This window comes from Pantherophis guttatus, chromosome 2, assembly GCF_059756535.1.
Source record: "Pantherophis guttatus breed Tessera chromosome 2, ASM5975653v1, whole genome shotgun sequence".
Classification (NCBI taxonomy): domain Eukaryota; kingdom Metazoa; phylum Chordata; class Lepidosauria; order Squamata; family Colubridae; genus Pantherophis; species Pantherophis guttatus.
In genome coordinates, this window is record NC_142064.1 from 207,550,666 (window position 1) to 207,578,179 (window position 27,514).

Here is a 27,514-nt window from a genome sequence, read left to right on the forward strand (position 1 = left end):
TCCTGTTGGGTGACAGCTTAGTGAATCACTACCCATCACTAGATCTTGGTTGATGAGGAATAGGAATGTGTAAAACTCACAGTTTAAGGGAAAACAAAACAAACACATTTTTTCCCTTCAGTTGATACTAATCCAAACATTTTGAAAGTTTATTGAAATTAAATTTACTGAAATTTCAAATTTATGAGGCCACATAAGAGCTTTTCTTAAAAAGAAAAAAAATGGGCAAAAACTGGACAAAAATTATCCAGGACTTTGAACCCAGGGATAGCTAAATGAGTAAGGTGCTCTTCCAGATCATGATTTGTTGCCCTGAAACACTTAGGAATTAATTTCAGCTCCAGCTTTCACCAGATCACAGCGATGGAAATGCTAGCATCAAATGAAGTCCAGCAAAAAGCTGCTTTGTTTTTTTCAAAAACTCCCTTTCCCAAGGCTCCAACTTGTGTTGAAATAGCAGTACTTGCTAAAAAACCATAATTTATATTGAGGGATTTGCATTTTAAAAATCTTCATCAGGAAAATTTTAACATGTCAGTGAGAAAAAGCATAGTGTTGTGCATTTTTTTCTAAAAATATATTCTTTGTTGGTTTATGTTAACAGTTATATAAATTAGGGGCAGATGCAGACAAATTGTCTTTCTGTTATGAGACGTGAATGTAAAGAGTTATGGAATGTTCTATATTTTAAAGGAATACCACTAGATTGGAATAACATTGACTTGGTGCTCTTTGCAAATTCCTGTAAAGTGAACAAGATTTTTTTTTTTTACCAAGTTGCACATTTGTGCTTAAAACCGACTGAGTATGGTTACTCTGCTGATAAAACAGAGTAAATCCAATGTCATTCTACATTTGTGTTGTATAATTTCCATGATTTTGCTGACACAAATGCATTGCAGGCATGTGGCTTGTTATAAGGAAATGTTTTCCATATAACAAAATCGTCTTGTGTAAACCGACTCAGATTGAAGAGTGTTCAGTAATTTTGAACTGATATGGAACACAAAAGGAATTTGATAGTGTAAAGGTGAGGATTTTTATTCTGCTCTTGACGTTAACATTTCCCTAGTGAAATAATGTTGACAATAGAATGTTAACTACCTTCTTCTCTCCTCCTCTTCTTCTTTCTTCAGTATCAGTTTATTTGGGGATGGACTATTTCTTTCCCAGAGTTGGTGGAAGAACATCAAAGTGGCACTCTGAAAACTATCACAGGTTATAAATAGCTCTGCTGGGAGATTCCGGCTTCTGCTTGGCAGAGTCAGACAGAGGCTGCTGGAAAAGATGGGTTATAAAAAAGAATTATTCATTTTCCTCTTCTAATTAATGAGGTATTGGTAAAAAGTCCTGGGAGAGTTGGGTTGAGCAAAGTACAGCCCTTTCCTCGTGCCCCTTGTGGTATGCATCAAAGGAAATGCCATTCTCTGTCAAACTTCTCCCTCCCCCTTTCACGCATATGGAATGGCAAAGTATTTCCTCCCTGACACAGTCTTGACTGAGATTAATGGGAGAGAAATGGAATTTGCAGAGTGCTGATCTAACACAGAAGATTGTACTTGGCTCAGGCATGGAAGCACCGCAACTCCGTGAGTCAAAGTTGTTACTAGGGAGCCAATACCTATGGAGAGCTGGTATCTCTGGAAAACACCTGATCTGACTTGAGCCCTGAGGGGGCCTTTGCACGAGCTTCTTCCAGCCATAGCTGATTGCTCAGAGATACTTGAATAAGCTAAATGATTCGGAGCACTGGGGAGAAATGGTGCTGCGCTTCAGCAACCTGTTCTGTGCGACTTGGAAGGGAATCCTTTGGGGGCTTGTGTAGCTGAACTTTACCTAATTTACTTAAGCACAGGTTCTCTTCAATTATAGATGCTGAGCAAGATTAATTACAGAGCTTGGAAAAACTAACCAGAGGGGGGGGGAGTTACGAAAAGGTACCTATCCATTAAATGAGTGGATTTCATGCTGCTGAAATCTTTTGCAGACTGTCAGGACGATGCCTGGAGGCCAATGTCCTTATTTCCATATCTGCAGCCCAGAGAAGAGGGCAGATTTTTATTTACCATTACTATTAATTATTAATTAATTTATGTATTTATTTAAAAGACTTGTATGGCTGCACTTTAAGCAACTCTGAACAGCTCGCAACAGTACAGTAAAACCAGGGGTGAAATCCAGCAGGTTCTGACAGGCTCTGGAGAACCGGTAGCGGAAATTTTAAGCAGTTCGGAGAACCGGCAAATACCACCTCTGGCTGGCCCCAGAGTGGGGTGGGAATGAAGATTTTGCAATATCCTTTCCCCAGGAGTGGGGAGGGAATGGGGATTTTGCAGTATCCTTCCCCTGCCATGCCCACCAAGCCACGCCCACCTAGCCACCCCATGCCCACCAAGCCACATCCACAGAACCGGTAGTAAAAAAAAATTGGATTTCATCACTGAGTAAAACCAATGGCTAGAAAATAATTATAAAAACAGCAAGACGATAAAATAATAAAAGGAAAACCTTACATCTTAGTCACCCCCTTAGGATGTCCCACAACAAGCTGCAGTTGCTCTCCTTTCATACTTTTTATCTATATGATCCTATCCCAGCACTTTGGTAAAACGCCAGGTCTTAGTGGCCTTCCAAAAGGAAAAAGGGTGGGGGCCTGGCAAGCTGCCAGGAAGGAGCGTATCCCACAAAACAGGGCAGTGTAGTGGAACGTAGTCTGGAGTCCCAGGAGGGAGGGGCTTCTTCCCAGAGGGTGAAGAGGCAATGGTGCTTGGAAATTCTGATATGCAGGAAGAGGGTTAAGACAGACCCTCCTTAGCAGTTCAGAGAGTATATCTATAATTATGCAGAGAGTTGTTTTTATCTGGCAAGATTTCTGCCTGTAGGTGAACAACGATTTAAAAAAAAAAAAACTACTCAGAGAATTGATTTCAGCCCTCCCAGGCAAACCAGGCAGGAAACACAAGATGGAATAATTCCACAGTAATGTAAGGTTATCTTGCAAGTCTGAAGGCACAAACTTTCTACCTACACTTTTAATTACTTGATCCATTAGAGTGGGACTTTCCTAAGTCTCTTTCTCTGACTGTTAAGTGACTTTAAGCTCTCTTGTCTGATTGTTTCCTAGGTAGCATCTCCTCTTCTCTTTCCCCAAGGTCATTCATACATTCCATTACACATAAGGAGGAACGTGCCCCATTTGCAGTTCCCCCTAAGTTTGTGATCATCTACTCAGTATTGCCTGCAGTAACTAGCAGTGGTTCTGCATGGCTTCAAACAGGAATTCTTTTGAGCCCTGTCGTTGGCATGCAAAACGGGTGCTCTACTCCATATGAGCAGTAGATATCATGATGAATGATGGATTCACCTACTTTGAAATGGGTACTTCTGTATTCACTTTGGGCTGCAAAAACGCTATACGACATGTTCAGTCTAAGGGCTGTAAGATGTCCACTTAATGAAAAATGGGAATTTGCAGATTGGATAAAATTTGCAATCCAGCAATCCAAACAAATGGCTAAAAATATACAGTATCTGGATCAATATTTCTTTTGCAAATATATTGTATGTAAAGTTACATTATCTGAGATTCAGACAGTAACAGTGGTTATGGCCCAGGTGCAGAAGAAATTTTTGTGATTGTTATTACTAGATGAAGTTAGACTGTTAGGACTTAGAGCTTCTGTAGGAATGGCAAATGAATAAAAGTCTGTTCAAAGAGGCAGGTTGATCCAAATAGTTTCCTGGAATCTCTTATGATTTAAGGGCAAACAAAATTATTAGATGAAAGAGCAATTTGAAGGGAAAGTTTTTAGCCTGGTGCAAAGAAGTAATTGAAGGATGTTAAATTCTGCATTTTATGGAAAATGTGAATAACAATATATTTTTCTTCTTCCGTCATAATGTTAGAACTCATCTTTTACAATAAAATATGAGGAGATTCAGCACTGAGTCTCTGAAGTCAGAGTCAGTTTCGAGTCAGAAGGTACTTAAATTGAAAAAATTGAAATTGAGTAAAAGTAATTATATACACATTATATAGCTACAGTAAATTGTGGAATTTGCTGCCATGACATGTACCGATGACTCCACTATGGAACATTATCAAACAGGACTGGACAATCTTATGCCGGTGATCAATTCTTAGTATCTCATACTACAGGCAGTATGCATTGAAGCAACTCAGGAGAAGGACTATTGATTCTGTCCTTCTTGATGAAATGGTTGAAAATAGCAAGTTCAACAACCGAAGCCCAAATCTTGACTGATTTCCCACAGCAAATCAATGAAATGAGGGTGAGTTTTACCAGAATCTGATGCAGAACTGAAGTTCTACTTTCCTCAAGTTTAGAAAGCCTCATTCTACCTGAAAACTTGCTAACAAACTAACCAGAAGCAACATTTCAAAAGTTAATTTTAGAAATGACCAGTTGTGTATATTTTGCAACATTTTCCATAAAATGTCTATTATTTCTTTTGGGCGACTATTTGTTATGAGAATGTTATTTCTGATGTTGCCAATTTATAAACCTTATTCCAAGTCAAAATAATTCACAAATGATTAATATACAGTATATTTCTTCATACCATTATGCAGCAGTTGCCAGATATCACAGGATTGCCATCATGCCTTCACACAACTTCTTATGAGTTTTGCAGGCATTGAAATGTTTCTCTGCTATCTCCAAAGCTCTCTTCATTTTCTTGGGCTCTTGTGAAATGTGAAGTGGGTAAGGCTTAGCTGAACTCAGGAGCCTTTTCAAGAAATAGGCACCTAATTGTCATTGAGGTGGAATCTCCTTTCAAAAGCAGATCTTGAATTTCAAGGGCAATTCTGTTTAAACCTAGACAATATTAGTATTTATTTAATTGGGAAAAAAACTAATTACTTTAGTATACTCAATGGGAATGATTAAAAATAAATAAATCTGCCTATTACTATAACACCACACATGGATTACCAGGAAGAACTTTACAGTTATGATGGCTTTGGATGATGAGCTAAATGTATCTAATAGTAATAACACTTAGACTTATATACCACTTCATAGTGCTTTACGTCACTCTCTAAACATATTGCTTCCAACAGTCTATGTCTTCATTTTACTGATCTCAGAAGGATGAAAGTTTGAGTCAACCTTGAGCTGGTCAAGATCAAACTGCTGGTAGTCGGCAGAATTAGCCTGCAATACTACATTCTAACCACTGTGCCACCACGTCTCTAGAAAGTGAAGTGTAACTGAACAAATCAGGTGAGGGGAGATAAAAGAATTCTATTTGACTTTTGTGAGAACTGAACTGAACCAAAGACTCTTAAGAGTCTTTGCAACATTATCCACATGAACAGTCATCTTCCACTGACCAAAAATCCACAGGTATTCATCTGAAAAGAAGGCATACTATGCAAATGTAAATAGTGGAACTTTGACCTAAAATGCAGTATGTCAGAGAAATCACATTTTAACTCTATGTATCAAAGGACAAACAAATGCAGAATGATTTGAATTTTAAAAAGTTCTTGGCCAATTTCACTAGTCCAAAGATAGTGAAAATGTTTACAAAGCTTCTACACATAGTATACTGTTCTTGTTATAAAATTTTCTACATTTTTAAAAAAATCCAGTGGAAAATATATTATAGAAACTGAATCTTTAATGACTTGTGTTTCTCTCCTGTACTATAGTGCTTTGGAACAGCAAAAAATATTTTAGTTCTTTTTCCTTCTTTTCAAAGTGATGACAATGACATTACTCTAACATGGATCATTACACATTATTTTTTCCTTCCTCTCTTGTTTTTAAAGCACGAGCTTTTTTTACATAGTGTAAATTATACTTTCTAGCATGCATGACTATGTTCACAACTGCAGACTGGCAGGAAGTACTACACTACAAGTGTTGAAAAAAATGGTTGAGCTGATTATTCTAGACATCACAGAGAAATTGACCTTACCCTCTGTCATGCAGAGACTGTTAGAGGGTTTGTCAGCTGACGTGAGAAGGTATTTTATAGCTACAAAAACACAGAGGTTTCAAAAGGCTTATTTATATAATTTGTTGCTTTGGTCAATGGTGCTAAAAGTAGTATTAGTATTTTAGTAAATAAAGCAACCCTGATTGCCCACAGATCCTTCCTTCCTTCCTTCCTTCCTTCCTTCCTTCCTTCCTTCCTTCCTTCCTTCCTTCCTTCCTTCCTTCCCTCCTTCCTTCTCCATCCCTCCCTCCCCTTCTTTTCATAGACCACCAACCACCGGCAAGGATTGAAGCAATTTACAATAGGAACACTACCAATACTTTATTTTTAGTTAGTTTCTGATCCTAGCCAAATTCTTCCTCTTGCACTTTCTAATCAATTTGACATAGTCAGGCAATTTAGTCTGTTCCAGATGTTCTTAGAAAAGGCGGCTTCCTTTTATCATTTACTACCATAAATACTAGCAGCCAATGGGAGATGTAGTTAAAAACATCTGGCAGGCAGCAGGTGGCTTATTCTTTCATGATGAGACAAGGTGAGAAGGTGGGGTGGTGGATGGTGGCCCGCCTGGATACGTGGATGATTGTAGTTTCCAGCAAACGTCCTTTGAGATGAAGAAAAGAAACCCCAGAATGGTTTCTGCCCATTCTACCTCACTTTCTCCCCATGACTTCTCCTCCGATCGTCTGTGTAGTGGCAAGGCTAGGCAAACGAGGATGTTTCCCCAGTTGTCATGGCAACATGATGCATCTTTCAGTTGCCACAGTAACCTGGGGTGCTTTTTTAAATTCAGGACAGGTAATTCCCCCTGCCCTCCTCTCCCTTTGCTTTAATTTCTTTTTTATCGCTTTCCTTCCAGGAACACGCCAACTCCTCCTTGTGCCACAAGCAAAGTGGGATGGGAGAGATAAAGGGGCCTGTGCACTGTCAGAACTGAGCCTCTGCAATCAGCTAGAGAGGCCGACTCTGCAATGAGGAGCAGGGAGAAAAGGCTGTTCCCCGCTAAAGGAGCAGGCCTGTTGAAACAACCCTTCTCTCTGTGAAGGCAGCTTGGGAAAGCACACATATTAAATCAGTACCCAAGGCACTGTTGGAAGAACTTTCCAATAGCACTGCAATTCAGACCAGAGCTGAGCCATGCCTATAACACCAGAAGGCCTTTGCATGAAGCTGCTTGCCCCTCACTTCCCTTCTGCCTCTGCCTCTGCCTCTCCTTCCTTTTTGGCTTCTTGGAAGGAGATGGAGAGGAATGGGGAGGTTTATTTATTTATTTATTTATTTTTAAATTTCTATACCGCACTTCTCCCTGAGGACTCAGGGCGGTGTACAGCCAAAATTAAAAAAACATGCAGTACAAATATTAAAAACAATTAAAAGATATATAAATTTGGCCCAATTAAAACTCACTACCAATTAAAACATTTAAAAATTTCTTCTTAAGCCAGCCCGGCTTGCTTGAAAAAATGGGTTTTAAGGGCACGGCGGAAGGCACTGAGGTCTTGGATTCTCCTTATCTCTGGGGGCAGCTGATTCCAGAGGGTAGGTGCCCCCACAGAGAAGGCCCTCCCCCTGGGGGTCACCAGCTTGCATTGCTTGGCTGATGGCACCCCGAGGAGGCCCTCTCTGTGGGAGCGCACGGGTCGATGGGAGATCGTCGATAGCAGCAGGCGGTCTCGAAGATAGCTAGGCCCTATGCCATGGAGCGCTTTAAAGGTGATAACCAACACCTTGAAGCGCTCCCGGAAGACCACCGGGAGCCAGTGCAGCTCACGCAGGAGCGGTGTTACATGGGAGCGCCATGCTGCTCCCGTTACTACCTGCGCTGCTGCATTCTGGACCAGCTGGAGCCTCAGGGTGCTCCTCAAGGGGAGCCCCATGTAGAGAGCATTGCAGTAGTCAAGGCGAGAGGTGACGAGGGCATGAGTGACTGTGCACAGGGAATCCCGATCAAGAAAGGGCCACAACTGGCGAATCAGGCGAACCTGACAAAAGGTCCCCCTGGTTACAGCCGTCAGATGTTCCTCCAAGGACAGCTTCATATCCAGGAGGACTCCCAGATTGTGAGCCCTCTCTGTGGGGGCCAACAACTCGCCCCCAGTAGTCAGTGATGAATAGTTAAGGTTCCTTCTCCTTAACTTGTTCAGCTGAAAGCAACAGAAGCAGCAAGGAGCATTGAGGTTGTAGGTCTGAAAATGTAAGCTTCTAACCCCAGTTCCATTATCCATTGCTCTTTGGAGCAACAGCATGGCTCCCTAGGAATGTCCTTACAATAATGCAGTAGTCACCTCCCTTTCAAAGGTATCAGGTTTACAAACAGGCTATTGTAGCTTATTCGCCAGCTTGTTCTCTAAAGCAACTTTCTTAGTTTCTCAAGCAAGCATTTCTCTTGGTTGAATTGGAAAGATTATTTCTGTGATAATAGACACATATAATCATCCATACACACATACCCATATACATAATGGTGTTGACAAATCTGATAATTATTTCCTTACTGGATATTAAAATGGGATTTTAAGCCTCATGCTAATGAGACAGATGAGTTGAGAAGAAAGTTTGTGCAATCAGAATTTGGCATAGACCTGAAATCTGGATCAAAATCCATGAAAGAACAGTCAATGTATTAGCACAAGAGAGCTGATGTTGACAGAATTAAGGAATCCAGAAACTGGCCCGGGTCAAAAGGTGAAAGCAAAGCTTGTGTTAAGATTTGAAGAGCTGAGTTCCTGTTGGGGTTAGGAAAACAGCCTTATCCACAGGGTTAAAAGTCCAGGACTTTCGGAAGCATGAAAGAGCTAGTGTTGGAAACACAAAGCCTTTTGTTCAGTGAAGTGATCCACTCTGGTTTCTGGAGCAGATTCCCTGGGCAATTCCCAGGAGTCATTAGTTAAGACTACACTGTACAGTTTATGGGGATGAAAAGTGAGTGAGAAGGTTAAAGGCCAAGGGTAGACTAGACATGAAGACAGACATTAGAGTTAGAAGCAAAGCCAATGCGAAGGCGGTGATGAAGGAGGAAAGGAGCGCATCTCCTGCACGTGTGCAAACAAGACAGGCAAAATACAGACGTGCAAGCAATGCTGACAGTCACAGTCACTCAGGATTAGGATAATCGGCCACAACTCATCCTGTAGGCAATACACAGAAACAGCCTGTTTAATAAGTTGTCACAGAATGGAGCTGGGGATGAACGGATTAGCGTAAATCCAATCTGTTTCTGTTTTGCATGTTCTCAGTCATAAGCCTATTTTGCCAAATGTCCACAATAGCAAATTAAATTTAAAAATAATTAAAAACGCATACACAAGAACATCCAATTGATTTGATAATACACTTTTATGTACACATGTTCCATTAGGAGCATTTTCTGATGTAGGCATACACTGATTTTTTTGTACACCATATGCATATTTTATATGTCTGTAGTTGAAAATTACTGCAAAATGACAGAGCCTCCCACAAGGCTGTGTAATGGCACTTCCACTTATTCAACATACATATCAGATATGCCAGTGACAAGGGAATACAAATTTGGATTTGTTGATGATTTGGCCATAGCAGTACAAGAAAAACACATGGAGGTGGCTGACAGCCTCCTGTTCAAATATCTTAAAATATTTGGGGAAATTATTCTCTGTCTGGAGCCTTACTCCTAGCACCAGCAAAACAATAACTACATGCTTCTAACAAAATTAACAACAAACTAGTATATGAAGCCCCAAAGGTCTACTTAGACAGCAACTTACTCCCCTATGATCCCCATCCGAAGTGCTTTGGAGTAACATTGGATCAGACTGTCTCCTACAACAAACACTTAGAGAATACAGTGGCAAGAATCAATACTAAGAACAACACACTCCAAAAATTATGTGGAATTAAATGGGGAGCTTCAGCTGCTACCCTCAGGTCATCAATAATAGGGTTGGTCTACTCCGCAGCAGAATACTGTGCCCCTATATGGCTTAACAACTGCCATACTAGTAAGTTAGATGCCAGACTCAACGACACCCTGAGGATTATAAGCGGATGTATCAAAACCACTACAACTTGCTGGCTTCTGAACCATATAGCACCACCAGCTTTACAAAGGCATGATGCACTAGTGAGAGAATGCAGAAAAATTATGAACAACTCACTCCTACTGGTGCATGCCGACCTTCTTCATTTATCAGCAGGAAGACTCAAATCCAGGAAGCCTCCTTGGCACTTGCACAACATCTGCCCAACAACTTTAACATTGATTCCCAATGGAAAGCCAAATAGGTCGCTGAACACCCAGACATAGGAAGACATATAAATGACCCCATAAAAATGGTGCCAGGCTTTGAGCAATGGACAATCCTGAATAGTTTTCACACTCACACGGTGTCTGCCAGGATTGTGTTTATATATGGAGCATAGTATCTTTCCCTCAGTGTGACTGCGAGGTCCCCTGTCAAACTGTAGATCACATCATGACCAGCTGTAAACTGAGGGCATATATCGGTCCAGTATCTGATTTTTAAAAAAATACAAACGATGCTGCACTTCAATGTTTAGATGGCCTAGACATTAATATTTGAACAAAGATCTTTTTAACATTTATATTTTATTGGGTTCTACTAATCTAGTTGAAATGTTAATATATATTGCTAGTCCATGTATGGTATGCCATATGCTAGATAAATAACTGTAAAATTTGGAGAAGAGCAGAATTCATGTAATAATTAGTAATAATAACAATAATGCTATCAAGATGTATTGATACTATAAAATACAGTATCTATATAGTAGTACACTACACTATACTACATAATCTAAGATTCAAAACCAATAGTATAAAAGTACCAAAATCTGAAAATTGAAATTGAAAGATTATGGCATAAACCAGCCGTAGTGATCTCATAGTGATTATTGGCACACTGGGTGCCATACAGTAGCAAAATATCTTGGACACACTTGGAAAATCTGTGCATTGAAAAATGTCCACTTATCAATTACAAAAGGTTACAAAGCTTGGATCTGCATATATATTATACTGATACATTATAATATCCTAAATTCTTGGGCAGAACTTGATGCATATGAAGGGCAAAACCGGCTAAAGAACTGACAGCTGTGAGTTCACATTGTTGTGAATAACAAGAGCCAGTTTGGTTTTGCAATTAAGGCACCAGACTAGAAACCAGGAGACTGTGGGTTCTAGTCCTGCTTTTTGTTTTTATGTATGTATCTATGTTAAATTGATTATTGCACATCTGTTTGAAACTATTTGATGACTTCAAAAAACCAAGACAAGAAAGAAAGAAAAGGAGAGAGAGAGAGAGAGAAAGAAAAAAGAGACAAAGAAAGAAAGAGAGAGGAAGGAAGGAAGGAAGGAAGGAAGGAAGGAAGGAAGGAAGGAAGAAAGAAAGAAAGAAAGAAAGAAAGAAAGAAAGAAAGAAAGAAAGAAAGAAAGAAAGAAAGACCCTTTTCTCCTTCTGAGATTGCAATGGAGCATGATAATTTGTTTGTATATTTTCAAGGAATTAAAGGATATTAATTATTTTAATGTGGGTATTATATACATTTGTGTTTATTTTATGAAGGCTGGCATCAGGCCACAGATTACACCTGAGAAATCCTGGAGTGTGATAAGAATTTTAGTGCTGAAAATGGAACTCATCTAAATCTTAGAACATGAATTAAACCAAGTGGCTCTAATTTCTTTCTTCTATTAATAGGATAGAGTACAATTCATAAGAACATGAGAACATTATAATTGTGTGCCAAAGTTCAGAGAAAGTGCTAGAGCTTTTGAGTTTATACATAATATAATCTCTTTTTTAAAAAAGTCCTTTTAAATGTTTCATTTTCATCCCAATGGGCAGATTTTCAGGAATCATTCTTTTGAGTTCCAGTAAAAAAAGAAGCATACCAAATTTTATACAAAATTAGAACAATATTTTTAAATGGTTCCTTTAAATATTAAGTTTTAACAAAGGAATAATGAAATTTGTCTTTATTTGGGACCTAAGCAGTGGTGAGTTGCCCCTGGTTCGCACTGGTTCTATAGAACCTGTAGTAAAACCGGCGGGAGGCTCCGCCCACTGACCCTGACATCATCAAAATGCTTCTGCGCATGCGGCCCCGCTGCGAACTGGTAGTAAAGGTAAGTAGAACCCACCCCTGGACCTAAGGTAATGAAATATGCATTGAAAATGGATCCTATGGAAACGAATCTCTGTGCCAAATTTCAAGCAGACAGACTAACAAGTTCCAGGGTAGAGTGAAGGAATAGTGGCAAGGCTCATTCTTAAATGCAGTGGAATTGATGGTTGGTTAGGGAGCCGTATAAAAGATTAACTCTCTTTTTTTCTTAAACAAAAACATGGTTCTCAAGTCAGTTAAATAGAAACGAGAAATTTAAGTAGAAGCATGAAACAAAGGATTCTCTGTTAAGTTCCCCTCCAGATCCTGTGATTGGACAAAATATGATAGTCTGATCCAGTGGTGGAATTCAATTTTTTTCTGTGGGCTTGGCTTGGTGGGCTTGGCTTGGCTTGGTGGGCGTGCCTTGTGGTAGGGGAAGGATACTGCAAAATCCCCATTCCCTCCCCACTCCTGGGGGAAGGATATTGCAAAATCTCCATTCCCACCCCACTCTGGGGCCAGCCAGAGGTGGTATTTGCCGGTTCTCCGAACTACTCAAAATTTCTGCTACCGGTTCTCCAGAACCTATTAGAACCTGCTGGATTTCATCCCTGGTCTGATCACATGGATCATTCTGATTTGAGAGCAGTTCCAGTAGTCACTTAATCCAACACTCTCTTTCTCCTTCCCCTTTCCATGAAGGCATTTCATGAATACAAATACCAAAAGTCTGCAAATACATATTTTTTTCTCTTTAAACACTCCTTTTTGGTATATAGCCCAGTTCCCAAAATAGATATTGGAGGCAGAGCCTTAATGAAGGGTTTTGAACCAAGGATAGGGCAAGTGAGCAGTTGTTTTGCCTTGAGTGAATTAAACATCAACCAACGTGCTCAGAGCTTTGGGATTTGCAGAGTTAATTCAGAGTCCTAAAAGAAAGCATTGATGTCCTTTCCACAGGGCAAGCTTGATTTTTCCTGAATTTTAATGTTTCATAGGATACATATTTATTCGGATTCAGATTTGCTCTTCTATTTTCTTGTTCCAGTACCAATAAAGAGTGTGTGTTTGTGTAAGCTTGTTTGTGGGTGGAGAAATCAGCCAGCTACCCAGCAGCTGTAATCCAGGACAGCCCATGGCAATCGAAAAAAAATGCATTTTTCATGTTTGCATACAGGGTCATAATATTTTTTTTATCCCATTTTGCATTAATTCACATTTTAAAAAATAATGTTCATACTTAAATATTATTCAAATGCAAATTTCCCTACTTGTTTATCAAGAAATGCAGACTGATTGATTGAAGTCATGCCTTGAAAAATTAGTAGAGGTGAGAAAATTGGGGACCTTGATCATTAATACTCTCACCATTTTTGAGTCCACAGAAAATAATACCAGTTTGAGTTTTACTATCCAGAATCCGTATCCTGACTCTATTAGCTTTCGTCACCATTATTTTCGATCTTCTGACTTCCATCCAATAAGACTATTTTTAAAAAGAAGATGGCTGGGGTCATAAAACATGCTGAAGCCTAAGCATTATGTTCCTATCATGAGCAATGTTCAAACAGGTAAACCATCTTATAATTGAATGTGATTCCCAGAACATGCTCAACTTAATAACTGTTCGTTTAATGATTGTTCAAAGTTTATGATGACACTGAAAAAGCGACTGTTGATCCTCACACCTACAATTGTTGTGGTATCCCTGTGGTCATGTGATCAAAATTCAAGTGCTTTGCAACTGGCAGGTACTTATGATGTTTGCAGCATCTCAGGGTCATGTGATCACCGTTTATGAGCTTCCTAAGAGGCCTCAGACAAACAAAGTTAATAGGAGAAGCCAGATTTGCTTCATGACGGTGTGATTCCCTGAATAAGTGGTGATTTGCTTGATGACTTTGGTAAGAAAGGCTATAAAATTGGGCATGACCCACTTGATGATGCATTACTTAGCAATGCAAACTCCACTCCCAATTGTGGTTGTAAGTCAAGGGCTACCTGTAATTATTGATTTCCCATACTATGCTGGACCCCAAAATATTCAACTGTCTTTTAGTTTCATTTAGTATGTTGTACAAGCCTATCCAATATTTTTCTGTAATGGAAGAGTCGTTTATCAGTCCAGGTTTTAGGGACAATCCAACGAATGAAGAGCTGATGATAGCTCACCTCCCTAGAAGATGTCCTAGTTCAGGGGTGTCAAACTCAAGGCCCAGGGGCCAGATGTGGCCTGTGGGGTGTTTAGCTCTGGCCTGCAGGGCCGCCCTGAAAACAGTGAAGGACTAGCCTGCAGTGCCTCTGCCAGTGTAAATGGACCTCAGGAGGGCTGTGGGCAGCCCTCCCGAGCTCCATTTTCTCTGGCAGATGGTTACAGGAGGCTGTTGCAGCTGAAAACTGAGCTCATGGGGGCTGTGGGTGGCACTTCTGAGCTCCGTTTTCACTGGCAGAGGGTTGCAGCCAAAACTGGAGCTCAGGAGCCCATTTTCACTAGCAGAGCACTCGGACCACCACAGGCACCCCTGACACTAGTGACATTGAGCTGGCCATGCCCACCTTAGCCACACCCACCCCAGCCCCCCCAAGGCCAAACACAATGCTGATGCAGCCCTCAATGAAATCGAGTTCGACATATCTGTCCTAGTTTCAGAGGTGGTATTCAGCAGGTTCTGACCAGTTCTGGAGAACCGGTAGCAGAAATTTTGAGTAGTCCTCATCTATTCTCTGCCTCCCAAGTCCCAGCTGATCGGGAGGAAATGGGGATTTTGTAGTAACCTTCCCCTGGAGTGGGGAGGGAATGGAGCTTTTACAGTATCCTTCCCCTGCCATGCCCACCAAGCCACGCCCACAGAACTGGTAGTAAAAAAATTTGAATCCTACCACTGCCTAGTTTATAGGTTATAGTACTGGTGGAGTAGCAGCTGTTGTCTTGACTGTCATGTATCTCCATTGTGGTCTCACCTTCAGAATTCTGAGAATTAAGACATTATAGATGCCCATGTAAAAATTCAGACTTGGTAGCACCGGCACCGTGTTTGGATAGCACAACAGCTGTCACTGAACCCTGTGCACAAGGAAAAAACATATTGTGAATCATGCTCCTAAGCAGATGCAATGAAGTCATCAAACATCGTATTTCTTTCTAAAGCTCCTCATTTGGAACCTAGTCCTTGCTGAAGCAATGTCTCTTTCACCATGTTCCAGGCTGGACAACTGCCTTACTCAATTATCCCTAATCAAGGGGTGCTTGTTTTAGCAGAGCATAGCATTACCACTGCTTATACTGTACACTAAGAGTCATGCTCAGTTTAGGCATTTAACCCTCAGAATCACAAATCAGTTCGAAGCAAGTAGCCTTTAGTACTTGTTGATAAGGGTTGGGGCATAGCAGAAAGAAGGTAGGATGGAAGTGCAATCCAGTGAGGGCAGAGTTGCTCTGTGCTAGTTGGGAGTTATTTCCCATTCCTCCATCATTATGCCATGATGTGACAAGGATCAATGCAAGACACATCTCAAGATGTTTCTTGATCCTGAGTAATTTCTAGTCTATTCCTAGCAAGGCAATTTGGTAATTTTTGTGACGGCAGGCAATTGATGCCATGGTTTGTCTCTGATGCTGAATTCTATTCCAGTAAAGTTTTCCAATAGCTAACTGAAATTGCTCTATCTGGCACAGTGTAATGGCTGTATTATCCATGGCCCTTTGGCCTTGAATCATTAATGGAACCTGTAAAGGACCATGATAAACACAGATGAGCTGAACCAGAAATGGCAACATATAATTGCACTGCAAAGTTCAGAGGGAAGGCCAGAGCCGCTTAGCTTTCCAGAGCCCCAGATTCTGCACTAATGAGCCAGCCTGGCCCCTGCTGCTGAGGGGCTCTGCAATTGCAGAAGGGGAAGGAAGGAGTGGTGGCAAGGATCCATGTCTGGCTGCATTAGTAAGTTAGCATCCAGAGCTTAATTGGTTCATTGTCAGTCTAAAAAGGGGCGGGGGGGGGGGGCTTAGAGGGAGTAGGTTGAATGCAGAGGCCATGTATTGAGGCCATCAGGACTCACATAAATATAATGGACCACATTAATGCCAAAGATAAGCAAGTAGCTGTATTATTAATGTCAGGGGTGATAGGAAGCAGTTACGTGTCAAAGTTGTCTGGACAGATTATTCAGTACATTAAGAAATATTTATTAAAAGGACTTGCTGCAGTTATACATTGTGTTTGCCAATCTTTCTAGATGTTATTATACTCTCCAAGCTGGATCCCTAGAGCTTGCTGTTAACTTTTTTTTTTTTTTTGCATTGATATATGACATCTACTGTCACCTAAGTCTATCATTTATCATGACAATAACTTCAGAAAAGGTTTATAAGAGGGAACAGGCATAACTGGAAATGGAAGATATTATAGCTAGAGAATCTGAGTAGTGGCCTAACAAGTTCTTGGCCCATATCCAATTTTGTTAGGTGGCCCTAGGCAAATCTTAGGCTGTAATGGTAGCCTTATTTGTAGCTATTTTAAGGCTGACCAAGATAATGCATATGAAATGCCTTGACTATTTGAAATGCCCCGTGGATTTGGTAGGAAAGAAGGTATTCTATGTTAACAAGCCACATTTTATTACATTTGTTATTAATGCTTTTGTGCCATTTCATTGGTCTAAATAGTTTAGAGCAAAACATAACAATATTTTTTAAATATCGATTTTTCAAATATATCAGATTATCATTGTCAGTATAATACCATCAGAATTGACAAAATCACTACTTATTTTGGAAAATTTGTATTGTATTTATATTATCCATAAAATAGAGAAAGTCATAGAAAATGAAGAAGCTAATTGCTCTGGGACTTTAGAATTCAAACAGATAGGTACCTGCCACATAACACCTGTAATACTATCAAACATCCACATCCGCCTAACCCAGGTCCTTAGAAAAGACTCAATAGGTAGACAAAAATGCCAAGTCTGAGCATCTGGTTGACTGTGTGACAAATCATCATCATCATCATCACAACCATGAATATGGATCCAACATAGATCATAATATCATAAAATCTATAAGGCCTTATAACACTGAAGCTTCGGATTTTTCTCAGAGTGGGATCACTTCCAGTTAAGGATCAAGAGGGATAATAGTCATGTTCCCTATAACATCAAGTTAAGATTATGTAGTGCTAGGTAGAATTTATTCACATGATTTTATTGTGCGGACCACAGAATCTCAGGAGAAAGAGGATATAATTTATTGTACTAAAGTAAGAAAAATAAATGATCACTGAGTAAACTATCAGTAAAGTAACAAAAATAATTCTTAAAAATTCTACAAATGGTATCATCCAGTCTGGGTTAGCTGGCATTATTTTAACATGGATGTGATAGCAACAAGAAGATAGAAGAAACTTTAAATCAAGGTAGTTCGTTGATCCATCTAGCTTTTCCATTGTTGTTGACTGAGGGCAGCTTTCCAAGATTTCAGGCAATGTTATTCTACACATCAATTTACATGGGCTCAATGGCTATTCTAGGATTAAATGATTGTATGAGACATCTCTTAAGCCTGTGCAAGTACTGCTTGACAAAGTGGAGATGCAGCCTGTCAATTGAACACTAAGTGCATTTCAAGGAAGGCAAGAAAAAGACAGTTGGAGAACCTCATTCTTTCTTCTGTTTTGCCCCAGTCATCAACCACAAAGGATGGTATAATTCTATGTATGCTCTTTAAAAGTGCTTACGCAAAGTGTTTTTTTTTTAAATCTGCACGTTCTAAGTTAATGAGAAATTCTGATTCTGATTTCTTAGAACTCTGACCTCTTAATACTGCCAAGTCCAGGGTTCATCTGAATTTGTAAATGCGTGGTTATCCTGATCTTGGAGCTTATGCGGACATTCTCTGCTAATTAGCTACTGTCTGAAATGATAATGCCAGACAAAAGTCTAGCAGTGGTATTTCATAATTTACTGAGATGTCATAACTTTGCAGAGCACTATCAAATTCCAGCAATTAGAGAGCAAGTATTAGCCTTGTGTGTATATGTGCGAGGGAGGAAGTGTTAAGAATCCCAGGAAATATGAAATATAAATTTGCAGCAAAACAAAATAGTAACTTGCAGAATAGACTTGTTCAGTTTATGTATGTTGGAACACAGGAATACAACTACTACAAAAAACTTTAAAAAGATGGTGGAATCTTTCCAACAAGTGCCATTAATGAAATATGTGTCACTAACTCTGTGGTGACTATTAGTGACCACGTTTTCTCCAGGAAGGGAATATGGGAACTTACTAAATACATATATGTATGGCTGCGTGATTCAGATTGAAAAAATTGCCAGCTTTCATTTGATGCAGTCATTTAATTCTCAGATGTATTCAGTGTCTCATATAAGCACTATGTCAATGATGTTAAAGGTCTCGGATGCCTTCAAGTACAGGATTTGTTTATTAATATTTTGACCGCTTTGACACAAAGGGCAGGCAGGTTGGCAAAAGGAACTTAACTTCCAGACTTAAACAGTTGAAACTGTTAATTGGCTTTGCCAGAAACATATCTTTGATAGCCATAGTTTTCACACATGTAACAAGTTCCACCAGGCTGTGGAGAGGCCAGTTTGCATGAATTTAAGAATTATTGGAGAAGTCATTGGAAGTATGGGGGGTGGGGAAAACTTTTATTGTCTTGGCAGGAAAAGTACCTTCTGAAAGCATAATTTCCAAACATGCTACAGTATATAGTAGTAATAATACCATGTTTTCCCAAAAATAAGACCCTGTCTTATATTTTTTTGAACCCTTGAAATAAGTGCTTGGCCTTATTACCATGCGTTCAAAAGTCCGATTGGACTTATTATCAGGGGATGTCTTATTTTGGGGGAAACAGGGTATATTAGCAGATAATAGCAGCCTGAAAGTATCCTTTCCTATAATTACATTACCACAGACTAGAAGTGAAACAACCATTGTCTAAATTTTCTGCACATTTTCTGCATATTTTGTGACAGAAAGAAACTTTGCAAATATTTCATCTTCAAGCCTAGCTTTTTCAACAAATATAGCCATTTAATTGCATTGTCCAAAGACTTAATATCTCACAACAAGAAGGAAGAGTCAACAATGCTCCTTCGTTTAAATCTCCTAAGAAGCAATTCCTCCAATAGATGAACTTTGACGTGACTCTAACTTGTAAAGTAGGCTGCTCTGAGCCTGATCTTTACTGCTGGGGTTATGAAAGGTGCTATCCAGATCATATGACAGCTCTGAGAGATGGTACCCCGGGGTGTCTGAGGATGTTTATGAAATAAGTGAAAGTGCTGCCCAGATATTCTTCATGCCTCAGTTGGGGTTTTGAGTCTGGCTCCCCTGTCAGCTTTGTGACTCCATTCTCCTGTGGCCAGAAAGACACATTTTAAGAAAAAGTCCAAAGAGATTAACATAGCCCACCTTTTGCCTTTGATAATAAGAAGCTTAAATAAAAATCCATACTCTGCTGCTGACCTCTGACCATCAAGAGGGCTTTGCAGAAACTTTATTGCCTCCTTAAGAAATGAACACAAACCTGTCTTTAATTCCTTCCTGGAGCCACTGTGAACTGTGTGGCTCAAGCAAAGGTAGCCTGGGACTTGTTAGGAAAGAATTTATGTGACATCACCCAGCACTGAAGGGGGAGGGAGGCTTAATCATTTTTAATTACATCCCATTGGAGCTTTGTTGGAACTTTTGAACATGATCACTTTGTTGGCCTCCCCTGACTCACTGTCACTCATCCTTTTGGCATGATGGCTTAGCTGATGGCTCAGCTTCAGCTAGTCCTGTGGTGATGTCCATCAAGAAATTCATTACCGCTTCCTCTGTGCTAACGAGCTGTATTACAGGGCCTTTGAGGGAAAGCCAGACAGATTTCTCCTTTATAGGCCTACAGAAAGCTTGGGGTCATTTAGTGAGAGATTGAGGAAGCTGACATGTTTCTTTTATGTTGACTGTAAATTTAATTCTCTCTATGTCCAGAATGGCATTACAGGAAATAGTATTTCTAAGAGGAAGCCAGTGCTACCACTGTGGAGTTCATCTGCAAAGGATGCACCCTCTGGATGAGGACCAGCAGATCGGAAAGGGGAAAAAAAAGTCTCTCTGGAATAGAGAAGCATCTCAACTAAATTCATGACTGCATGGTTTAACACATGAATGGCCATCTATTTTGACCTCGTATGCATGGGGGCCCATCACAAGAGGACCAGGCTCAAACTTAAATGTTTGGTTTCATTTCAGATTTAAATTAAAGTTTAATCTAAATCCATTAAGCATTTTGATTAAGTATTTAGCATGTTTTACTCCTGTTTCATTAAAATTATAATTAGATGGCAATTAGAACTGTTCAACAATAGAAGAGATTGCCTCAGGAGATAGTAGATTCTCTCTCACTGGAGATGTTTGGACAGAAGCTGGCTGGCCACCGGTTAGAATGCTCTAGGAGTGGATTCCTGCACTTTCAGGAGATTGGATTACATGGCATCTTCCAACATTTACATTTTATGATTATACAAGTTCCCTAATCCATAGTTAATACTAATTACAGTTCTAATTAGTTGTAATACTAATACCAATAACAGTTCTAATTAGATTCAAATGTAATGGCTTACTGCATTCACTCGAAAATTGAAGTGAGTTTTCCAATTTCTTAAAGGGGATGACCTGCTAATCCAAGTTTCACCCAGGCTCATTTTAGAGTGTAATTGTATTTAATGTCTAAAATCAGCATACATTTCCACTGCAATGTTTCTTTCTTCATATTAGGAACACTTAACAGTTTCTCTCATTTTTGTAAATATGTTAAATCTGGGTCATCAACTTTGCTGTGTTTAAAAAATGTTTACATAAACCATGTCTGAATTTTATATATATATATATATCTCCCCAAGCACACAGGGTTTTTGCTTATTCCTCTTCTCACTACCTCATCAAATGTTTATTTGTTTGTTTGTTTAACTTTTCCACCTTTCTTATTTTTATAAATAACTCAAAGTGACAAACACATCTAATATTCTTTCCTTCTCCAGTTTTCCTCACAACCAACCACCCTGTGAGGCGAGTTGGGTTGAGTGAGAGTGACTGACCTGAGGTCACCCAGATGAATTTCATGCCTGAATCAGACTAGAACTCTCAGTCTCCTGGTTTCTAGTCAGCATTTTAACCTCTAGACCAGTGATGGCTAACCTTTTTGCCATCACTTGTCAAAAGAGGGGGGAGCGTGGGGGGGTTGTGTACACGCGTGCCCCCACCCATAATTCTATGCACCCTGCCCCCCACAGATGCATGTGCAACCCCCCTGCGCACTCCCCCACTTTTGGCATACGATGGCATGGTGGGCCTGGTAGGCCTGTTTTTCGCTCTCCCCAGGCTCCAGAGTCTTTCTAGGAGCCTGGGAAGGGTGAAAATGGCTTCCCCCCCCAAGGCCCTCTGGAGGCTGGAAACAGCATGTTTCCTGACTTCCAGTGGGCCCAGAAGGCCTGAAAATCAGCCAAAGCTGAGCTCGCGTGCCCACTGGTAAGGCTCCGTGTGCCACCTGTGGCACGCGTGCCATAGGTTCACCATCACGGCTCTAGACCAGACTAGTTTCCGCTTCCTGGTAACCTTCTAGCACCAATTTATTTTATTTCATCATTTCAAGCCTTCTACATTTTTTTTTAAAAAATAAATCCTTATTTGAAGAAATTTGCCATGGAGCTTTTAAAGTGACGCAGAGAAAATGGGAAAGTTATCTGGGATGGTGTTCATTAGTATCTACAAAATACACTCACAGACTATCTTCAGGAACATTTTTGCAAATGTTTCTGAAAAGAGTCACTATTTTATGGACAACGAATGGCCAAACTTTCAGTAAAGCTGTTATCTTGAAAGCTACTTTGGTATGGACTGGGGTTTCAACACCATTGAGTGGCTATTGCCCATTAGCCTTTTGGCATGCTAATCTCAGGGTCCAATATTGGTTTAATGGCCAATATTATACAGGAAATTCGTGGCATCATCTCCTTTCACTGTGTCTGCTTGGCTAAGTCACTATCCATCTGTTAGAAATATGAGAAAGTGGTTGGCTTTTCTTTTTGCACTCCATGAGAAGCTCATATAGCAGTTCCAACATAAAAAGTCATTTACAGCAATGTAATGTGGGGCCAATTTAGTATAGTGGTTAAGGCACCAGGCTAAAACACGGAGATGGGAGAGTTCTAGTCCCAATTTACGCACAAAGCCAACTAGGTGACCTTGGGCCAGTCATTCTCTCTCAATCCTAGAAAGGAGGCAATGGTAAACCACTTCTAAAATATTGTCAAGAAAACTGCAGGCACTTGTCCAGACAATTGCCAGGAATCAGCAATGACTCAAAGGCATGCACACACACACTGTGGAATATTCCTTTAATTACTAGGCTACACGGCTATCAACCTGTCATTTGTCTCAAAATTATAATTATGTCCTTTATGATACTACTCTACTCCTAAGAACATCTGACAGTAACAGTAACAGAGCTGGAACCGACCTTGGAGGTCATCTAGTCCAGCCCTCTGCTCATGCAGGAGACCTGTACTAGGGATTCGAACCACCGAACTGCCGACTTTTCTAATCGACAAGCTTAGTGTCTTAGCCACTGAGCCACCTAGTCTATTGTAACACTGCTTTCTAATGGGAACTATCAATTAATACAAACTCCTAGACAATTGTTTCTCAACTTTGGCAACTTTAAAATGTGTGGACTTCAATTTTGAGAATTTCCTAGCCAGCATGTTGGATGGGGAATTCTGGGGATTGAAGTCCACACTTCTGAAAATTGCTATGGTTGAGAAATACAGCCCTAGACACATGGTCCTGTAGACAAACCAACTATGCAAATTTTCATCTTCTCTGGACATTTTTTCAGCAAACTGAAAAATTTGAAAAATTGGAAATAGAAATGAAATATTAATTAAAGTGTTTAATTGTACCTACTTTCTTCCTGGGATTAATAATCAGTTTATTAATGAGTTAATAAGGAATTAACTTCATGGTTTTTAACAGTGGCAGCACCAGCACAAGTACTGCTAGATTCGCTGGCTCTCCCTCCAATGCCCAACTGCTTAAAAAAACCATTTCAGAAGAATTTCTGTTCTGGTTAAGTTCAGATTTATCAATAAAGCACATCCAAAATTGAAGGTGGAGGAAAATCAAGAGTCCCTCCTTGAGGGACATGGGTGGTCTAAAAATGTGAAATAATAAATAAACATACAAACAATAAAGTCTGACAGTTGCTTAGAAAAAAACTTTCTGACAAGTCCTTTCTAAATATTGTCCCTTGTTGGAGTAGGCAAAATAACATGGCCAATGTGAGGCCTGGACACATTTGCCACAGTATCTGGCCTATGGTTTCTGATGGACAGGTTACTCCTTAAGGTAACCTCTGCCATTGGTGGGCTTGATGCATGTCCCTCTTGGCTCCTGTGTGGAGCTGGGTTGAGTATGTTTCATTGGCTGGATTTAGGAGATTGTCAACAGCACCCTGCAGGAGGATATGTTGCCAGCAGCTTTGGGGGAGTCTGTGGATGCCTCCATTTGGATCTGGCCATTTTTGACAACTGTTACCCCAGTCTGAAGTTTTCCATTTGTGGGGAAGATTATTGAACAGCTTGTAGGAATACTGTAATACTGTATTTGATTACTTTGCACTATGCCTATTTCTATAATACAACTGTATCTACATAAATACCGTAGCAATAGCACTTAGACTTATATACCAACCCATAGTGTTTTACAGCACTCTCTGGATGATTTCTAATGTCAGCATATTGCCCCCAACAATCTGGACCCTCATTTTACCAACCTCAGAAGGATGGAAGTCAATCTTGAGCCCCATCAGGATCAAACTCTTGGCTATGGGAAGAGTTTGCCTGCAATACTGCATTCTAACTACTGCGCCACCAGGGCTCTTAAACCATGGGTATCTGCACTTGATTCCAACATCAATAAAAACATTAATAAATGTTTATTAATTATTGTTGATAACTATATTGCAAAATTTGGAGAAAATGATTTTCCTGTGGTAACTGCATTTTTGTTTATGTGCCAGTCTGAAAATACGAAATAAATTTAGATTCAAATTCAAGCTAAACAAATGTCTCTCCTATCTTTATTGTACAGACCCTCCAGCCTGAATTGTAGCTTCTTTCTCCCATTCTCCAAGGAAGTCATGGAACCAGTTTCAGCTGTAAGTATCGAAAGAGCTAAATCTTCCTGTTAATAATAATCTGTACACAGACTACATGATCCCCGGATTACTTTAAATAAGTCGTTCAATATTGTATCTCAGTTTGTGCCTGGAAAAAGGGACTAACATTACTGCAAGATAATGAGGCTGGGTATTATTGAGTGGCAGGTGCCACTTTAATATAAAAAGATGAAATCAGTGAAATGTTAAGAAAAGTGTGGGGGTGGGGTTTTATTGCCGTTGTTAATTTCCTGCCTAAATGCAGTAATTTTTTTTTAAGAAAAGAAGGAGTCTAGTTAAAAATAAAACCTGGAACGTATACTTGCTGAGTTTAATGTGGTGCTTATCTAGATCTCTTCAAAAAAAAACCAAAAAAAAAAAAACCAGCAAAGTGATTCACTTTCCTTTAATGCTAAGATTTAAAGTGTGTTTGTTGTAGTTTTTCCATAAAAGTCCCATAAAATCATTTACTGTACAGAAAAGATTTCATTTACTCATAAACATTAGGTTTCTGTTTTCTGGCAATGAGGGAATACCCATTATCTTCTCAAAAATCTCTGTACTAGAAAATTTCTTTTTATATAATACTCAGAAGAACTAATGGCATTGTCATTAATTGCAGTCTCTGATATCTTGAAAGAGAACTGTGTGTTACTGTCCATTGTACTTACGTAAAACATGCTGATTAAAAAACAGAAAGCAAAGAGGAGGAATAAATAGACAATTTCCTTAATGGAAGGAAGTAAAAAGTGGAATCTCTGAAGGATATATGTTGGAACTAATGCTTTTCCATCTATTCATAAAAATCTTGATTTAGGAGTGAGAAAAATGCTGACCTGGTTTCTGGATGATACAAAATTATTTAGGGTAATAGAAACCAAATTTCTATTTCTTTAAACTGAGTGAATGGTCAACCAAATAATAAATACAATTAAACTGAAATTTCTAGTGATTCACTTTTGCGACAGAAAACTTTTACTATACTCTGAGGGTCTCTAAGCTGCCTGTAACTAATCAGGAAAAGATCTTGGGGATATAGCGGATTTCCCAATAAAAATGTTGATTCAGTATCTGGTTACTGTGAAAAAGGCAAATTCCATGCTACAAATAATTAGCAAAGAGACTGAAAATTAAAAAGTCAACATTGTAATGCCTTTACACAATTCTATGATGTACTGTGTACAATTCAGGTTACTATACTAGAAAACAAGAATAAAACATAATATGAGCTGGAAAAAGTGCAGAAAAAAGACCAAAATCAGCACATCCAAACAACTTTCCCATTAGAAAAGGCTAAAGCATACTTAGTTCACTTAGCTTGAAAAAAAGGGAACATGTTGAAGTAAAAGGAAAGATAACTGAGGTATATAAAAATATGACACTAGGAACAGAAACATGCAGTGAAGCTTAGTAGAGGGAAATTTAAAATAGAAAATAAAATAGAAGAAAAATAGAAGTAATAACGCATTTGTGGCATTCATTGCTATGCAAAATGTTGATGGCCAGTTTGCAGGGAACACTGGTGGGAGAGTGATATGTTCTTTTTCTCCTGGCCCCAAGCACTTCTGAAACACCTTGTTGGCCATTATGAAAGAAACTTTTACAGTATTGTTTGGTGCCCGGGAACTGGGATCTTGTTAATAATCAAGTTCTGCTGTGATTAGTGCTGAATCCAGCATCATCTCCGAATGTCCGAAGCCTGTCCCATGTGGTACCCTTAACAACCTTTAGACTCACTCCCATCCAGAGGGCTGCTGAATTTTCAGGACTTCCTGTACTTGACCCTTGAGAGGCAAATATAGAGATGGGTATTGCCACTACGCTGATTACTAGGCTCCAGACCCTCAAATGATGTAGTAGTAGCATATTTGTCAAAGATCCAACCTATAACTAAGGAGAAATTTCCTGACACCAAGAACTATGAATCAGTGGAACGACTTGCCTCCAGAAGTTGTGGGTGCTCCAACACTGCAGGTTCTTAAGAGATTGGACAGCCATTTGTCTGGAATGATACAGGGTCTCCTGTTTGAGTGGGGGGTTGGACTAGAAGACCTCGAAGGCCCCTTTCAAACCTGTTTTTCTATCTTCTTTGTTTCTCAAGGACACTCTCTGGAGCCTCCTAGCTATGTTGCCCTCTTTTTACTGGGGTGCCAGCAATGATCAGATAAGGATGTACATTTTCCTTCAGTTGTTATACAGAAAAGATAAGAGCACAGAAGAGAAAACGTTCCCAGGTGGCATAATCAGTTGTGAGAGTTTCAATCCCATCCTAAATAGTATCAAGCTGAGGAAAGTACAATATTGTCATTAAGCCCAAGATTTAAAAAAACAATTCTTTATTGACTGCCTCCCTTCTATTGTCTTCCCCTAATATTCCAAAACAATTTTAATCTGTAAATCCCTTATATTTCTTTCTTACTCCTTACATTCCTTTCTTATTACATTTAATATAACACAGGCACATTAATAATGCTGCAAAAATAATGCAAATATTAGATAACCGACCATGTCCTAGTGCTTGTCCCTTGTCTGGTACAAGTTGTCAACTGGGGAGACTGAAGTCTTTTCTTTCGTGAACTCCTGGCTAAGAGTCACATATGGAAGCTCAGCAGGTGAATCTTCCATCTAATCATCATGTCTAATAGCCATTTATAGATCTCTTTTCCACAAAGCAAGCAGCTTTCTAATGCATTTGGGAGTAGCCAGAGACTGTGTGAGTGCACAGTCAGGTTCAAAAAGAGAAGAGTTGAGATTAGATGCACTTAGTCTTCTGGATCTAACTTTAATCAGATAATCCAACCAAATAAATAAGCAGGGGAGAATGTCTCCAGTGGTTTGTTCCACATAACATCATGGCAGATTCTGATACACATGCTTTATACTGATACAACTCTTCTAGAACTATCTTGTTTAAGCAGATAAAGGACTACATGTTTGACTGCTCCCCATGTCAGAGTTTTGCCTATTTATCTGCCTGCCCTACATGGTCAGCCCTTTAGTTGAAGGTTAGGTCTGAAAAACATTCCTGTGGGTTTTTTTTTTCCCTATAAGAAAGGGAATTTTCTTTCCCTTCTCAAAGTTATGGCCAGACTCTACCCCACTCTCCACCCCTGCAATTTGCACTGCCTTAAAATGTGATATTATTCCATCTAATTCTTTTTATCTTTACTTTTCGTCATCAGGTAAACAGTGGCTCTGTCTTTT

At 39.6% G+C, this 27,514-nt stretch overlaps 2 long non-coding RNA genes across 2 annotated transcripts; one reads left to right on the top strand and one right to left on the bottom strand.

The window, feature by feature from the left end:
- Positions 1-867: 867 nt before the first annotated feature.
- Positions 868-27,514, top strand: LOC148115500 (uncharacterized). The gene is made up of 3 exons (XR_015731960.1): positions 868-1,030; positions 24,244-24,310; positions 27,493-27,514. It is a non-coding gene; the product is annotated as an uncharacterized LOC148115500 (long non-coding RNA).
- LOC117660555 (uncharacterized) lies at positions 1,016-6,910 on the bottom strand. The gene is made up of 3 exons (XR_004589696.3): positions 6,623-6,910; positions 4,585-4,841; positions 1,016-1,278 (listed from the first exon to the last, which is right to left on the bottom strand). It is a non-coding gene; the product is annotated as an uncharacterized LOC117660555 (long non-coding RNA).